This window comes from Ursus arctos, unplaced genomic scaffold (assembly GCF_023065955.2).
Source record: "Ursus arctos isolate Adak ecotype North America unplaced genomic scaffold, UrsArc2.0 scaffold_31, whole genome shotgun sequence".
Taxonomy (NCBI): Eukaryota; Metazoa; Chordata; class Mammalia; order Carnivora; family Ursidae; genus Ursus; species Ursus arctos.
Genome location: NW_026622997.1, coordinates 3,001,378 through 3,015,740, shown reverse-complemented (window position 1 = coordinate 3,015,740; position 14,363 = coordinate 3,001,378). Strand labels below are relative to the sequence as shown.

General features: G+C 46.2%; 1 long non-coding RNA gene across 3 annotated transcripts in view; it reads left to right on the top strand.

Moving 5' to 3' along the window:
• LOC130542203 (uncharacterized) overlaps positions 1–14,363 on the top strand; it is a 20,890-nt gene extending 6,527 nt beyond the window's left edge. The window contains exons 2-5 of one of the 3 annotated variants that reach the window (XR_008956577.1): positions 7,564–7,715; positions 11,497–11,572; positions 12,425–12,543; positions 13,563–14,363. This is a non-coding gene — a long non-coding RNA (uncharacterized LOC130542203). The remainder of the gene's footprint in view (positions 1–7,563; positions 7,716–11,496; positions 11,573–12,424; positions 12,544–13,562) is intronic. The other 2 variants (XR_008956576.1, XR_008956578.1) reach the window with 2 other exon arrangements.

The following is a 14,363-nucleotide window of genomic DNA, read 5'->3' as shown; positions in this document are numbered from 1 at the left end:
GATTTGTTCTACTGTTTTTTTTTTTTTCTATGTCATTGATTTCTGCTCTAATTATTATTTCCCTTGTGCTGAATTTAGGCTTTATTTGCTATTGTTTTTCCAGGTCCTTTAATTGTAAGGTTAGGTTGTGTATTTGAGACTTTTCTTGCTTTTTGAGAAAGGCCTGTGTTGCTGTATACTTCCCTCTTAGGATTGCTCTTGCTGCATCCCAAAGGTTTTGAACTGTTGTATTTTCATTTTCATCTGCTTCCATGTATTTTTAAAATTTTTTTAATGTCCTGGTTAACCTGCTCATTCTTTAGTAGAATGTGCTTTAACATCCGTGTATTTGTGGTCCTTCTGCATTTTTTCTTGTGGTCGGTACCAAGTTTCATAACACTGTGGTCTGAAAATATGCATGGTATGATCTCAGTCTTTGTACTGGTTGTGTCCTGATGTGTGACCCAGTGTGTGATCTATTCTGGAGAATGTTCCATGTGCACTAGAGAAGAATGTGTATTCTGTTGTTTTAAGGTAGAATGCTCTGCATATATCTGTGAAGTCCATCTGGTCCAGTGTGTTCTTCAAAGCCCTTGGTTCCTTGTTTTTTTTTTTTTTTTTAAAGATTTTATTTATTTGACAGAGATAGAGACAGCCAGCAAGAGAGGGAACACAAGCAGGGGGAGTGGGAGAGGAAGAAACAGGCTCATAGCGGAGGAGCCTGATGTGGGGCCCGATCCCATAACGCCAGGATCACGCCCTGAGCCGAAGGCAGACGCTTTAACCGATGTGCCACCCAGGCGCCCCCCTTGTTGATCTTCTGCTTAGATGATCTGTCTATTGCTGTGAGTGGGGTGTTAAAGTCCCCTACTATTTTTTTTAAAGATTTTATTTGAGAGAGCAAGCACGTGTGAGCGGAGGGAGGGGTAGAGGGACACAGAGAGAGAAAATCTCAGGTGGACTCCCCACTGAGCATGGAGCTGGATGCAGGCTTGATCTCACAACCCTGAAATCATGACCTGAGCTGAAACCAGAAGTTGGGTGCTCACCAGACTGAGCCACCTGGATGCCCTTAAAGTCCCCTACTATTATTGTATTATTATCTATGAGTTTCCTTAAGTTAGTTATTAATTGATTTATATATTTGGCTCCTCCCAAGTTAGGAGCATTAATATTTACAGTTGTTTGATCTTCCTGTTGGGTAGACCGCTTAATGAGGATATTGTGCCCTTCCTCATCTCTTATTACAGTCTTTGGTTTAAAATCTAGTTTGTCTGATATAAGGATGGCTACTCCAGCTTTCTTTTGATGTCCATTAGCATGGTAGATGGTTCTCCACCCCCTTACTTTCAGTCTGGAGGTGTCTTTGGGTCTAAAGTGAGTCTCTTGTAAGCAGCATATCGATGGGTCTTGTGTTTTTCATCCAGTCTGGTACCGTGTGTCTTTTGATTGGAGCATTTCGTCCATCTGCACTCAGAGGAATTACGGACAGATTGGAATTTAGTGCCATTGTCTTACCTATAAAGTCCCTGCTCCTGTAGATTGTCTCTGTTTCTTTCTAGTCTGAGGTACTTTTGGGGTCTTACTCTGCTTAAAGGGTCCGCTTTAATATTTCTTGCAGGCCTGGTTTAGTATTCATCATGAACTCCTTTAGTTTTTGTCTTGGAAGCTCTTTGTCTCTCCGTGCATTCTGAATGACAGCCTTGCTGGATAAAGTATTATTGGCTGCATATTTTTTCCATTTAGCACCTTGAATATATCCTGCCAGTGCTTTCTGGTCTGCCTGGTCTCTATGGACAGGTCTGCTGCCAGTCTAATGTGTCTGCCCTTGTACGTTACAGACCGCTTGTCCCGAGCTGCTTTCAGAATTGTCTTTACCTTAGTATTTTGCAGTCTTCACTATGGTATGTCATACTGTTCAACTGTTTTTGTTGATTTTCAGGGGAGTTCTCTGTGCCTCTTGGACTTGAATGCCTGTTTCCTTCCCCAGATTAGGGAAGTTCTCAGCTATAATTTGTTCAAATAAACCTTCTACCCCTTTCTTCCCCACTCTTCTCCTGAGATGCCTGTGATATGGATATTATTTCACTTTATGGAATTGCTGAGTTCCCTGAGTCTCCCTTCATGATCTAATAGTTTTCTTTCCCTCTTCTTTTCAGCTTCCTTATTTTCCATAATTTTATCTTCTGTATTACTGATCCACTCCTCTATTTTGTCCATCCTCACCTTTATGGCCTCCACTTGGGGACTGCATCTTGGTTATGGCATTTTTAAATTCAGCCTGACTAGATTTTAGTTCCTTTATCTCTATAGTAAGGGATTCTCTAGTGTCTTCTAGGCTTTTTTCAAGCCCAGCAGGTACCCTTATAATTGTTTTATTATTTTTTAAGATTTTATTTATTTATTTGTCAGAGAGAGAGAGAGAGAGCACAAGCGAGGGGAGCTGCAGGCAGAGGGACAAGCAGGTTCCCCACTGAGCAGGGAGCCCAATGCAGGACTCAGTCCCAGGACCCTGGAATCATGACCTGAGCCGAAGGCAGATGCTTAAGTGACTGAGCCACTCAGGTGTCCCTTATAATCATTTTAAATTCTAGTTCAGACATCTTACTTATATCAGTATTGATTAAATCCCTGGCAGTGAGTACTACCTCCTGTTCTTTCTTTTGGGATGAATTTCTCCATCTTGTCATTTTGTCCAGAAAAGAAAAGAGGAAAGAAAAAGATAAAAAACCCAACAATAACAACACCACCACCAAAACAAAACTAGATCCTGAGTGTGTTTTGGTATGCTTGTTAAAAGAAACTAGATCCCAAAATAAGAAAGAAAGAAAGAAAAAATTATATATATAAATGAAATAAAATACAATGAAAGGAAAGAAAAATAGATATGTAAAGACAATAATTTAGAAAAATAGGAAACTAAATGAAAAAATTTTATTTATTTATTTTTTTTAAGAGAGAGTGAGTGTGAACCAGGGAGAGTCAGAGGGAGAGGGAGGGAGAGAACCTCAAACAGCCTCCATGCCCAGTGCGGAGCCCGATGCGGGGCGTGATCTCATGACCCTGAGAGCATGACCTGAGCTGAAATCAGGCTCAACCGACAGAGTCACCCAGGTGTCTTGACAGTTGTAAGCCTTCCAGTCCATAAATACAGTACGTCTCTCCCATTTATTTAGGTCTTACTAAATTGACCTCAGAGGAGCCTAAAGGAACTTTTTGGAGTGATGGAAATATTCTGTGTCTTGGTTAGGGTGGGAGTAACATGGAAACACAATTGTCAAAACTCACCAAGGTGTACATTTAGATTCTGTGTAGTCGACGGTATATAAGAGACTGCAGTGAAGTTTGTTTAAAAAGTAGTAACAAAAATTACCTCAGTTATTACATTTCTTGCACTGACATGCTTCCTAATCATCAGAATCATTTGACTTGCACATGATTTTAACAGTTGGTTCAATGCTGAAGTTGCTGCATTGGTTCATTACTGTCTTAATAACGCAACACCAACCCAGTCCAGAGATGGATGCTGGCCCCGGAGACATGGCGGGAAGGGGAAATGGGCCAGGCGTAGTGATAGTCAGCAAAGCGTCCGTGTCAGAGACGATTACAGGTTTACTACAATCTCTTTCCTCTTTTCCCTGGAGTCGAGGTCAGACTCTTGGTAAGGTCTGCCGGTCGGTGTGTATGGCCGAGAGACTGAGTTCTGTTTTGTAGAAGGTGAACAAAAGTGTTGTGTGCGCTTCCAGACTTGACGCATAACCACCGATCACTTCTCAGTACTTCCAGACTTGACGCATAACCACCGATCACTTCGCAGTACTCCACACCCTTCTCCTCTTCAGACTCTTGATTAGAGACCAACCGCAGGGTGCTGTTGGCAGCTGTAACCTATAGATGGATGAGCCACGGGTTGGAAGGAGCCGTGTCTCCCAGACACCACTGGAGAGCAGTCACCCCGACTGGATTTGGAGAGGAGTCTTCGCTAATATCCTCCTTTCAGTCCCAGTTGTGATCTGCTTCTTCGATTCTCTCGCACTCCGTGTGCTCTAGGGGATATTCTAGATTCTCGTATCCTGGTTGTGGATAATAGGGAAAAGGTCTTTACACACATACACATGAGCAGAGCAGATCAGGACCACAGAGCAGGCCAAGAGCAGTAAGACTCCACGGGGAAAGGAAGGCCTTGCGGAAGGGGGTGGGTAGAGAGGCAGGCAGCTGAGGGAGATGGGTACTGGAGTCAGGATGGGGCCTCGGCATGCCAGCACCCACCAGAGCCTGGCAAAGCTATTTAAAGAAATTGAGAAAAAGCTACACCTACCAGAGGCGCAGAGGATCGGGCTGAGGATGATGGGTAAATCGGGGGTTAACATCTCCATTTTATTGATGAGGAAATTGTTTTATCGAGATTAAAATATTTGTCTTTGTATCTGGTACAGTACTTAGTTCGTAATAGATGCACAGTAAATATTTGTTGAATGAATGAATGATTTACTAGTGTAACACCTTTAATGCCGAAGCCTTCTACCAGGGACTGAGAACTTGTCATTTGGTGGTGTATAGAGGGGTATGGCGCTGGTACCAGGACGGACACGGTTGTGTTTGCACACAGTGTTCGAAAAAATTGGAATGTTAGTGTGCTCCCTGCTTTGCCCTAGGCCCTACCATTCCCAGTTGCCTTATAACTCACCCAGTTTCCACGTTGATGTCACCCATCTGTCCCTGGGGACTTGGTTGCGTGGAATCCCCTCTTCCACGTTCCCGTTCACAAGTATCCTTCTAGACGGAGCTCATCCCTAGCCTGTTGTTTTGCCTTCTCCCATCTCTTTCCTGTCATTGCCTTCCCATCCTTCCTCTCCCCTTCTCTGTCCACATATGTCCTCTGGATTTTCTCATGCTTTTTAATGTTATTAGCAGGAATTCTTAGGCCGCGACATCTAATATGATGAGCTAGGAAACCTAGCATCGAACGGAGTTGTACCAGGTGTACCGTCTGTAAGTTTGTGTTACACGTATTTAAAGATACATAAATATTACTGTACTGTGTGGCTAGCAGGCAAATAAGCAGTGTTTATAAATTATATTTAACACAGCCTCTATCCACATGTCATATTTTATAGTTTCTCTGCTTTTACTGGCTGCCGCTAGCTACCTGGGCATCGAGTCATTTTATCATATTGTTTTCTTGTCTGCTGAACGTGCAGTTTGAAGGCGTCGAGTCTGTTCTGAACAAAGATTCACGGCAGCTGTACTCTCGGTTTCGAAGGGGAAACACCCCTTCATTGGTGTTATAAAAATACAGTAGAAGCAGAAAGAAGAAAAGGGGAATCTGTGCATAGATGAGAGCATAGTAAGCAGTGAAGGAGAACAAGACAAAGTTATATCAACTCAGGTACTTACAACACCCAGCCTCATCGGGGGAAGCGGGTGGAGACAGCCAGCCTGGAGTCTCGGTGGGAGGCCTGGGCAGGGCGTCCTGCCCTCGGCTGAGACTTCCAGCCGACCGTCCCCATAGGGCCATATTCACAGGGCGAATGACAGGGTCTGAAGTCAAACATTCGTTCGCGTACGTGCGGTTGGGAGCGAGCTGCGTTTCCACGTTACCATGTTTCTGTATTTTCAAGGAGCCCGGGCTGTGTGTCTGCCTCCCCTCCCGGATTCCGTTCCGGGGGGGCCAGCCCCGCCTGCAGCAGGAGGGGACGTGAGACCAGATTTGTAGCTCCTGCTGTTCAGAGCAGAAGGGCCACTTCTGACCCGGAGACCAGCTAATGTCCACTACCAGGCCCCCGAGGTCACTCATGCAGCACGAGTCTCGAACAGCGCCTGAGGCTGCGAACGTGCAGGTCGGGCTGGTCGGTTATGCGGGACGAAGCACAGGAACCTCCGTCCGGTGCGGCGTGTGAGCTTTCGGGTACGTCTCCCAGGCTCTGACGCACGATCACGGTCCGGACAGGCCCAGCCTGGAGCACGGGAGCTGGGGGGAGAATGATGTAGTGCAGGTTGCCGGGTGCCAACCAGGCTGAGTTCTCCCAGAAACATCTTCTGCAAAAGCAGCTTCAGAACCTCCATCCCCTGGAGACCGCTGGGACCAGTGTCTCTGGGTCCTCAGAGCAGATAATCGGATAAAGCTTTGCATCCTCATCCTGTGGCTTTCTGGTCACTGTCAAGACTGTCGCCTTCTGACATCCTCTCACAGTCGGCGTGGTGCCTCCTGCGGGCCCGCAGGTGCTGAGGATCGCGTCCACGGTGCCTGGGGAGCCGGGGGGCGTGGGAAGAAAGCTCCCTCTGCCTGACTGCGCCCCAGCCTTCACCCCCTTGGAACTCTCCCGGAGTCTTGCTTCTTGGGGAGGCGTGTCCCGGCACTGGCTAGGGTTGGCAGTCAGTCCTCTCCCCTCTCCTCGCACTGGCGACAGAGTCCTCCCACTCCTCGTTCTGTTTGGCCGCTGTAGCAGATGTTACTTTGACCACAGGACCCTTGCCCTATATATGGAGAAAACCAAAACCACTGGTAGGAACTCCTCCAACGTGGAATCAGATTTATTTACCCTTATATCCTGCTGCAGTATGGGAGGCAGGGTGGTGAGAGTTGTGTCTTAACCACGGGGAGGGTTTTGCTTGTTTTAGGAGCTGGAAGATGGAAGCATCAGCTTAATAAGTTTTCTGTGTTCAGCTGAAATGTGAGCTGCCAGCCTAGCTATTGCCTTTGTGAATTATGTAATAATCCAAACAGTATCTCACAGACCTTCAACTCCATTGAAACCTAAATGTGTCATATTTGATAACAAGCAAAAATTACATTTATGACATAAGAGGCCCTTATATTTTCTTTGGATAACAGTAAAGTATAAGGGAGAAATGCATTTGCTTGGGAATTTTTAATATTTAGCCTAGCAAATCTGGCCAACAGGGAAATCTGATTAAACACTAGTTCTATTAAGTAAAAACTTCCAAAACTTTGCATTTTGAAAAAAAAAGAGGGGGTTTGCTCCATTCTTTTGTTTTTTCATACTTGTATAAAATGATAATGTATATAATAAATAAAACTTAAGCTTGAGGGGAGCATTTTATTTCTCATAACCATTTTAAAATTACATGGTAATCTAAGTCATGTCTAATGGCTTCATAAATTAAGAAATTGTGATAAAATAAATACAGTAATATGATGAAAACTTCGTGAATGCCCCTAACCATACATATTTTAAGAAATCAATTCTAAAGGAGCCAGTATCAGGAATATCGTAAAACTAATTAGGACAGCCAAAATATTCTGTATTTCCTTCTGACAAAATAGATGAGTGACTCCGTAAGTTTGATCAGACCAACAAGTTTGAGGAATTGCACAACAGAATCAGTGATTATTATGAACACACAGTTATCTAATAAAAATGTTTGGTTAAGTGAAATAGGCAAAAAACAAAAGCGAAGATGTACTGTGACAAATGATGGAAAATATAGTCACAGATTTATTAAAAATTTATAAAAATTAGAATTTAATGTAGAAAAGTAATTATAGTTTTTCATTTTGTCCTGAATTTAGTTCCTTTTTTTTTTTTTTTTTTAAGTGGGTATCCTTTTCTAAACCCTTAGGAACAGGGAACTGAGGGTGGTCAGAAGCCACCCGCTCAGCGCGTTCTGGTTTCTGGCCAACCTGCCGGCAGCTCGAGGCTTCCCTCTGCTGGGCAAGTTTGGGAACACACCGAAAAGTCATTGCCCAGTATTGTCTTCCCTCCTCGCTCCAGGTGAGTAGTTCCCTTTCGGTTTCCATGCTTTGCTCTCTTGAAGCCCTGCAGCCTTAACGTTTTTGTATCACCCCTGTTTCACCTCCATTCTAGAAGAATCAGCTTATTGTCTCTAAGAAGGGTCCCCTTAGCCTCAGATTTCATTCAAAGTCTTACCTTCTGAAAGCATGGCCTGCGTGCGTCCTGGTGTGGGGTTGTCGGTGTTCTGGGTGCTGTTGGGAAGGCCTCTGGAACATCGGTGGAGATGCTGGATGAGAGATGGAGATGCTGCATGAGAGACGAAGTGGGCTGCAGGAACGGGAGAGCCGAGGTGGACGGAAACTGCTGGAAGCTCAGAGGACAGAGGTGGAGAAGAAGGTACTGAATATGCACGAATGGGTTTTAATTGATCCTGTACCATGGAACGATGAGCTCCTGCAGTGAGTCTCTTTCCCTAGGAGAGGCTCCCTCTTCTTACAGTATGACTTTAGCTCACTTCTGCAGGAAATACTGAACTCCACAGCCTGGAGGAGGGATCTGCCCTCACAACTGCAGGTGGGCTCTGTGCTCAGTGGCATGGACCACAGGGCAAGACCATGAAGAGCTTAGATTACTGATCAGCAAGAATATTAAAACATGGTGAAACTTCAGGAGGAACGTGGATGGCTCCTTTCTGAGGAATATGTTGGCCAGCTGCCCTGGTTCCTAGACTGTTGGGGGAGGAGCGAGCCCTGAGATCCCAGCGGGACCAGCACTCCTCCCCTGTTCCAGAGCAAGGAGCAGTCGCTGTAATGAGGCAGTGGGGCTTCCTGCTTCAGGAGTATCGACCCCTCCATTTCTTCCTTCAGTTGAAAAATTCAAGACGGTTATATTTCACGATGTTGCCAAGGCACAGAGGGAACCCGGATGCTGGCAGTTCAGGGGGGCGGCCATGGATTCTTCACTCTTGGTTCCTTGTGTAATCACTCACAAGAATTAATACAAATTTAGTGTAAGTATGGAAAAAATGACCACAAAATGAGGAACAATATTTTATTGATAGTTGAAAACTAAGTTGTGATTTAGTTGGACTGCTTCCGGTGTTCTTTTGTCTGGAGCTCTGGATTCTCTAGATGGCGGGTGTTTCCTTTTCCCAGGGAGCTTTGGGGCTCCCTGATGCTCATGTGTAAATATGCCCTATTATCTTCCAGAGTTGCGACTTGTACTGAAATTCCCAGGCCTGTGGGGAAGAGCGGGCACGAAAATACTTCTGCGTCCTCCCTTTCCCCCACGCCCCAGCCAAACTGTTCTTTAAACCTTTGTTCATATTTTTGAATGGAGTTAAAATCAACATGTGTAGAGAAAGGGATCCCGGCCCTTGGCCTTTATAGAAGCTGGTAAATGACAACATCAAAGCCACTGTGGATTTGAAGTTGGACTCGAATCAAGTGACAAACCTTACAGAGCTGCAAATCACAGTAAACGACAAGGAAGTTTTCTTATGAATCAAACAGAAGCCACATGGTGTTTCAGGGACATTACTACTCGGTAGAGACTCCCCGTGATCCCAGATTGTTTTTACCCGGTAAAGTTCGGTGTGGAGCTCTGAACATGGGGGGAATGACCAAGCAGCCACGCCTGCCCTGATAGTTGTGCCCCCACGCGGGTGAGAGAAAGCCCAGAGGAAAGCATTTATTGAGAACGTTCTCTGAAATTAATGGCACGTCAATAAATGTTTAGTAGTCAGCTCTCAGGAAAACAAACAAGAACCACACACACAGAAACAAACAAAACCCCTGTAATTTGTAGTGCTTGCCCCTTTCTGGGTGAAGCTCTTCCCACCACAGTGGGTTTCACACTAGCAGGGACTGAATGTGGAGTCGGTTGTGAAGGGTGCAGTGTAGCCCACGACGTGGTCTCGCCGCCGCCGTACATGAGGTGTGAGCAGCCCCCTGAGTAAGGACAGTAGTGAAATACTGAGGAGATGTGGGGTGTCTGTTAATTTATTTTTTTTAAAGATTTTTTTTGAGAGAGACCGCGCTAGCAAGCATGAGTGGTAAAGAAGGGCAGAGGTGGAGGGAGCAGCAGACTCCCCGCCGAGCAGGGAGCCCAATGGGGGGCTCGATCCCTGAATCCTGGGATCATGACCTGAGCCGAAGGCATACGCTTCACCAACTGAGCCACCCAGGTGCCCTTAACTTTATTTTTTATATAAGCTATTTAATTGTAAATTTATATAATTTAATTTTTAATGATCGTTGAGTTTAAACAAGCAGCTCACAAAACGCCTGAAAGCTTAGCAGTTGGCCCTGGCGAGCGCTGGGAGCCGCCCCAGCGCACAGCTGTGTGCAGCCCCCACTCGGCTGGGGACCCTCTTTGTCTTTCTCCTTCCGTGTAAGTGATCTGCTCCCGTGAGGTAGGGGATGCTAGGAAATTCTAGCTTGTAGCCAAGAGTTCCAGACCTGTGAGACACAAAGCAGAGTGTCCGAGGTCAGTGGCCAGTGCTAGATCGGCTCTCTGAGCCTCAGTCTCCCTCTCTCTCAGTCCCGGGCAGTCTCGGTCCCCTGCATCCTGTTAGCTGTCAGCAGCTTCTCCCTCGGGGTGTCTGATGCTGTAAGTGGCTGTCCTCTGCTGGTCTTCCAACCCCAGCTCTGTCCTGGAGGAGGATGGCCAGACCAGCCAGGGTGGCAAGCCAGGTGTCTTACCAGGGCCCGACACTGAAGGCACTTCTCAGGTCCGATGAGTTCTGGGGAGGGTGGATGCCGTTTCAGCCCTGGTGGATCCTGAGATCTGGACAGTGATGTAGGAGGTAAAGGGAGGCGCCTCACTGGGGACGTTGCCATTAAATCTGAAAGAGGGTGAGGGAACGAGCCCTTCTGATATCCGGGGAAACCGTTCCAGGTAGGCGGAATGTTCGATGCAAAGGCCCCAAGGCAGGCGTGTGCCCCCGGGAACCGCAAGGCCCGTCATTCCTGTGTGGAGCACGCAAGGGGGTGCCCCCGGAGGCACGGTCAGGGTGATAGTGTGAGGTGCTGGGGGGTGGGGGTGCAAAGACATGTCATTATACGGAGTAGTATATTTTGCACTGCTGGGCATGTCCCGTTAAGTATGCATGCAATCAATGTAATGGGCTGCTGCCAGCTGTCTCTTTACATAGAACGTAGAGAAAACAGCACATAAGGCGTGAAGTTAGGGTAAGTATCGTTTAATGAAATACTCGTTTTGCTTTTGTGTGTCTTTGCTGTGACAAATAGTTCTTACCGACTTGAATTTTAAAAATAAATGTTTGAAAGCCCCGGCCGTCAGGCCTTGTAGGAACACTGGGTTTTATACTGAGTGGGAAGGGAAGCTGTTGCAGGATTTGAGTCGGGGGCACAAAAGAACACCCTGGCCGCTGTGTTGGGGGCAGGCTGAAGAGGACAGTGGTGGGAACAGGAAGATGAGTTGGGAGGCTGGTGCCGCGGGTCCAGGGGAGGATGAAGGCGGTGGAGCGACCATCTGAGGACGGGGAGAGCCCCGGTGCAGCAGTTTGGAGAAAGACTGAACAGTTGGTGTTGGACATGCCAGGGTTGGGTTGCCTCCTGGACATCCAAGCGGCAATGCAAGTTGGCAGTTTCTAGAAGTGTGTATGTAGTATTAAATTAACCTTGTCCAAAGAGCGGTCTGGCCTTTGCCCTTGGCTACCAGGACGTGGTCTCTAGGCCCTTGGAGTGTCCTGCCCCATAGAGTGTCTTTGTTTACCTGGTGGCCATGGCCACTGGACAGTCAATAGTGGGATTCATAATGGGGACTTTGGGCCACACAGGATCCGCTCTTCCTCCAGGGGGCTGCGGACGGCAGGTCAGCCATGTGAACAAGCAGTCGTGGAGCTCCAGAACTGTGAGAAAATACATTTCCGTGTAAGCCCCCCGGGCCGTGGTGTCGTGTTGGGGGCAGCGCAAGCAGACGAGCACACAGTGCAATAGAGAAACGGGCAAGAGATGCGGAAGAGAAGCCCAGTGACGAACCGCCACGCGTCTGCCACAGCGGATGACATTTAAAAAGACCAATGGCAATTTTCATTGAAAACAAAAACAACTAGAAGGATGTGAAACAGGAATTTTCATCTAAATTTTACTCAGTTTTAGGTTTGTGAGGTCCATCCAGATGTTTATAACTGTGGCTTCGTTTTTGATGCCAGAGCAGGTAAACTGGTACAACCACCCTGAGAAAGTTTAGGGTTTGACCCGGTGATTTCTGATCCTAGTGATATAAACAGCACACGTGTGTCCACACAGGTACTGAAACACACGTGTGGGAACGTTCATGGCGTCGTTTTAGCCCCTGAAAAAGAGAGACAAGTGTCTAGCCGCAGTGGACTCGGTACCTCAACTGCGGTATATTCATAAAACGGAAGATGCTGCAGTAGAAACGAGTCTCAGCCCCGCGCGGCAACAGACGAATCTGCCGAGCTTGCTTCCTGAGCGGGAGCGACCGGGCCCAGAGACTACGTTCTGTCTGATTTCCGTTTTATAAAAGATTCAAAAACAGCCGAACTGAATGACTGTGTCAGAAATCCGGGTAGTGGGTACATTTAGGGAAGACAGAGGGGTTCGTGACTGGGAGCAGGTGTGAGCAGACGCGGTGTGGGGGAGGGGCTGGCGGACATTCTGTTTTTTGACGTGGGCGGGGCTTCAGGGGTGTTCACTCTGATCATTCAGTGACTTTACATTGCTGTTTTGTCATGTTGTGTTATGATTTTCTCTTTATAGGTTATGCTTCCTGACTTAAAAAGTTTAAAGGGGGGCGGGATCTTCTAAGGAATATGTTCTCCATGAGAAGCATTTTCAGCATCCAGAATAAACTTGAAAATCTCTGGTTTGCTCTCTAGGTAGGTTTAGGAGTTGCTTAACTGCTACTCACTGTTTTCATCAAAATACTGAATATTTGCTGCCCACCCAAGGATCGTGTCGTATATTAGCAGCTTTATAAATAAAAGGATAAACTCAACCACAAGATTTGCGGGGAGTTGCTACGGCCTTCGACTGAATCCGGTTCCCAGCGGTCCCCTTTCCGTGTGGGACATGCGATAGTGCAGATCTGTGGGTCACTTCCCTCGTCTCTCGGCTTTCCTTCCCAGCAGCCAAGCATCGCTAGCATCTCTGGGGGCAGGGTCTAGGCTGGCGCGCTTAGACCTTGTGCTCTGTCTGAAGAGCTAGCAAATATGTGAGCGACCCTTTAAAACACACAGAAGCCTGCGTAAGTGTGGAAGACAGCGGGTGCCTACAAAGCCCACTTCGCCTCCCTCCTCGGCACGGGGATGAGAGTGCTTCACCTGCCTCCTTATCTGCTTCCTCTGCACTTAGGATTCCCCGTGTGGAAAGGGAAGCATGGTGCCCCTCTAAAGAGTTTGGAGCAAAGAATGATAAATTAGTTCAAAGAGAACACCCACTGATTCTAAGATCATAAAACGTTTTCCAATTTCTTCTCGCTCATTCGCCATGAACCTGGCTCCACATACATGTCAGGTGAAAGCACACGGCCCTGAAGATTTGATGGCCCTTCACAGTTGCTCGGGTGCATGAACTCAGCACACTACTCCCTGAGGAACTTTTGCAGACAGAAACAAACACTGACTTGCAAAGCTTGTCTAGCTCCAAGCATTCCACAGTTCTTTGAAAAGCTGGAATTGTCTTTTGATTGCCCTAAAATTGTAAAATAAGAACAGGAAGGATGGGCGATCTTTACCCTATTTTGGAAAGGATCATCCATCCTCAATTAAAACGATGTGGTGCTAGTGCTTGGACAGATGGACTGACGCACAAAACAAAGTCCAACTAGACGACATAGGAATTTTGTATGCCATAAAGACAGAATTATTATTATTATTAATTTTATTATTTTTTTTAGATAAGTTCCATGCCCAGCCTGAACCCATGACCCTGAGATGAAGACCTGATATGAAATCAAGAGTTGGACGCTCAACCGACGGAGCCACCCACGTGCCCCAAAGACAGCCTTTCTCATTAGTGTTGAGACAATAAGATAGTCATTTGTAAAACAGCATATTCTAGGATAAACTCCAAACAGATCAAAGATTGACATGTTAAAAACAAAAAAAAAACAAAAACCCCAGACGAATATATAGGTGAATTCCTTTGATTCTTGAAGTGGGAAAGACCCTTCTTAATATTGCTCAAAATCCAAAAGCCATGAAAGAAAATACTGATACATTCAATTACTTAAAAATAAGGCTGGGTAGCAAATTTTTCAAAGTTAAAAGACAAATGACTATCTGAAAAAACATTTTAAGACTCCTGGTACAAAGGGCTTAGCTCTCTGATATAGACACAGAGCTTCTGGAACCAAAATAAACCATTGTCCTTTACACATGGTAGATCACGTATGTGTGGAAAGGGGTGGAGAGCTCTGTGTCCTGTTAATAGTCACAGATCTGGGACAGACCTCTGAGGGAACAGCCGTAGAGGACTTGGAGGCAGTCTCCTGTGAAAGGGCGAGAAGGAAAGTATATGTTTTGTTTCTATTTGCGTGAAGAAACACTGGAAGGGGAACTGAGTGGCCAAGGTCAGTGACATGGAACTTGACTTTTCAGTGTGTATCTTTTCATGTAATTTTGATTTTTGTATTAAACTATTTATTACAAAACGAAATAAAATAGATGGTGACCAGGGAGAGTCGAAGTCCAATCAC